General features: G+C 36.1%; 1 protein-coding gene across 1 annotated transcript in view; it reads right to left on the reverse strand.

Moving 5' to 3' along the window:
• Positions 1–3,034, reverse strand: part of COL14A1 (collagen, type XIV, alpha 1) — a 165,143-nt gene that overhangs the window by 142,005 nt on the left and 20,104 nt on the right. The gene's annotated exons all lie outside the window — the stretch shown is intronic.

The raw sequence follows: 3,034 nt of genomic DNA on the forward strand, positions 1-3,034 counted from the left end.
CAACATTGGAGATTCTCAAGTTTCTTGGTGGACTTAAAGGAACTTTGCAGTAAATAGAATGGAAAATAATTAAAATTTTAAATAACTTACATGAAAGAAAGACAAGAAACAGCATCTTTGACTTCTGAACTGTTTACACATGAAAAATGTTGCCCAGATAATAACATAACCTTGAAACAACTAGTGAATTGTCTCATAATGTTTTCCAATTAAAAAAAAAAAATAGTTTTCTTTGTAGAGAATTGTAGTAATAAGTTACACATGCTTAGAAATAAAAAAGATTTAGGTAAATTTTCTGTGCATTTTTCTCCCATCAGAGCTATCAGTATAGCCCAATGTAAGAAACCTAACGGATCAATACCAGGCACACCTGAAATCAAATCCTAGCTACTCCACTCAACTATCATGTACTCTGGCAAAGCCACTCTATTTCTCAGCTCCCCAATTTCCCACATGCAAAATGAGAGAGATGCACATGTGCCATCTCCATGTGGGTATTAATAAGGCATCTCTAACTTAACCCATCCAAAACTGAACTGCAGTCTCCTGCTGTGTCCCAAATCTCCTCCCTCAATCTTGCCCTCTGAGCAAATGGAAACTCTATGCTTCCTGCCACTCAGGCTAGAAACCCTGAAGTTGTCCTGGATTCCTCTTTCTCTCATCACCCATTTCTAATCCATCATCAATCCCTTCAATATAAATTTAGTATCTAACCACTCCTCTTTACTTCCACTGCTACCATCTTGGTGAAAGGCACTCCCCTCTTGGTTTGTATTTTTGCAATGGTCTCCCTGCTGGTCTCTCTGCTTCCATCTTCCCTCCACTACAGCAATTTCTAAGTGAGAAGAGTGCTTTTTTGAAAATGTAAGCCAGATCATTTCACTCCCCTGCACAAAATCTTCCAAATGGCTTCCAACTCCCTCAGAGTAAATCCACAGCTCTTACAATGATATTTATGACCCTACATAACTGGCTCTCTGCCATTGTGCTGCCCCCTTATCCTACAACTCTGCCCTTTGTTCATGCCACTCCCTGTCATCTTTTCTGGTGCTGGAACCTGCCAAGCATGCTCATGCTTAGGCCACAGCACTTGCTATCCCCTTGGCTTGCAAGGCTCTTCCCCCAGATATGTGCATGGCTGGTTTCCTGGTCTTACAGTTATGAACATATGCCAGCTGCTTGGTGAGGCTTTCCATGATCATCTCATGTTATATAGTTACTCCACCCCAATGCTACCTGTCTCCCTTTCCTGCTCTGTTTTCTCACTGCAGATTTTTGGTTTACTGTCTCTTTCTCCCAATACATTATAATCTCAGGGGATCAGAGAATTTGGTTTAATCTTGTTCTCAGCTCTATCCTCAATATAACAAGTACTTAATAAATATTTATTGAATCAAAGAGCAATTACCTGCCCTGGATAAATCACAGTGGCTTTGTAAGACTAAATAAAAATAAACATTTTGCTGTTGCTTTAAAATTATTTTAAAAGGTATTAGTATTTCTGTAGATTTCTGTCAATTTCATAGCTTTCTGAACTACTTCAAGGACTCCCTCCTCATTCAACAGATTAAAAATTGTCCATTATTTTTTAGATTTTCTTGAGCTTTTACAGGTTTGCAGTAGAATAATTTTTAACATTCATTGAGTACTTCCCATGAGTCTGACACATAACACGTTACCTTATTAAATCCTTACATTAGACCTTAAGGATAAACTTGCAAATATCCCCATTATATTGATGACAAAATTAAGTTAACTTGGTCAAGGCCGCAGTTAGTAGGAGCAGAAGAGCAGTTAGAGTTTAACCCAGGCAATTGATTCATTGATGCCAGAGCCTGTTATATTAACCAGTATACTAATTCCAGAGCCTGTGATATTAACCAGTGTTAATGTGTATGCTAATTCACGCACACCCCACAACCTCATATAGTGCTTATAGAACAAGCAGAGCAAAAACCTTGAAGACAAATCATGACAATTATTATCTACAGCCACAAGGTATGATGCTTCCTAAACCCAAAGGCCAACTCTTACATTAATTCAATACTGATTATTTGACAATAAAGAGCCTATAGAAGTTAGTGTTTCTCTTAATACTTAAAGATCTAGAGAGAAAGTGTAGGAAAGAGAAAAGCAATATAATTTAGTATTGTGCACACTTAACTCAATTTTTCTGGAATTCAGGTAAATTTGGCAGTATGGCAGAATAATGTCTAGGTTTCTTAGTGCATAAAAATGCCAATCTCAGGACAGGTACCCAGAGCATCATTTTTTAGGACCTCTTTTTATTTATTTTTTTAATCAACTGCTAATCATGGGAAAGAGTCGTATGTATTTGTTAAAAAATATAAAGAAATAAGCATTCTGAGTGAAAGAGATATGGTAAGTTGGGAAAAGTTTTTCTTTCAAATGAAAAGTCTCAAAATTCACTTAAGTCAAGTGGTATATTAGATGCTTTCTGGCATAATTAATTTCTTGGATCTCCCGTTTTTTTTTGTTTGTTGCTTTAATTACATTGGTCTTTCTCTGAAGAGCAAGAACAATGTCAATGTAGCCTTGACTAACAAAGAATGAATGGGGGAAATATTTTTCTTTGCCATTAAATTTCTATTATGTTCTTCCAAGTAGACTCTCAAAGACAAAGGCACTGTAGAAATTGTGTGATTCATCTCCTCCCACGGCTCAGAATGGTGGGCAAGACCCCCAGTCTCCCTGTACTTTTATGTTTCAAAAGATCATGAATAGAACCATAGTTTTAATGGTATGTATTGGGCACTATTACTATGCCTCTGCAGTCTTTTGATTGTATCACATTTTTAAAAATAGATAAATATATACATTTCCTAAAAATATTACAAACTCCCTACATTTAGCCAAAACTAACATTGCCAATAAAATTTTTACTCAATTAAAAAATGAATTACAATAATAATAATAGGCTCAGATAAAAAGGACAGGAAATATTTTTAGAAAAAAAGTTTGTTAATTTTGATACGAGTGGGAAGCAGTTATGTGCTAAATGCTTTCACATGTA

This window comes from Galeopterus variegatus, unplaced genomic scaffold, assembly GCF_000696425.1.
Source record: "Galeopterus variegatus unplaced genomic scaffold, G_variegatus-3.0.2 Scaffold1931, whole genome shotgun sequence".
NCBI classification, from domain to species: Eukaryota; Metazoa; Chordata; class Mammalia; order Dermoptera; family Cynocephalidae; genus Galeopterus; species Galeopterus variegatus.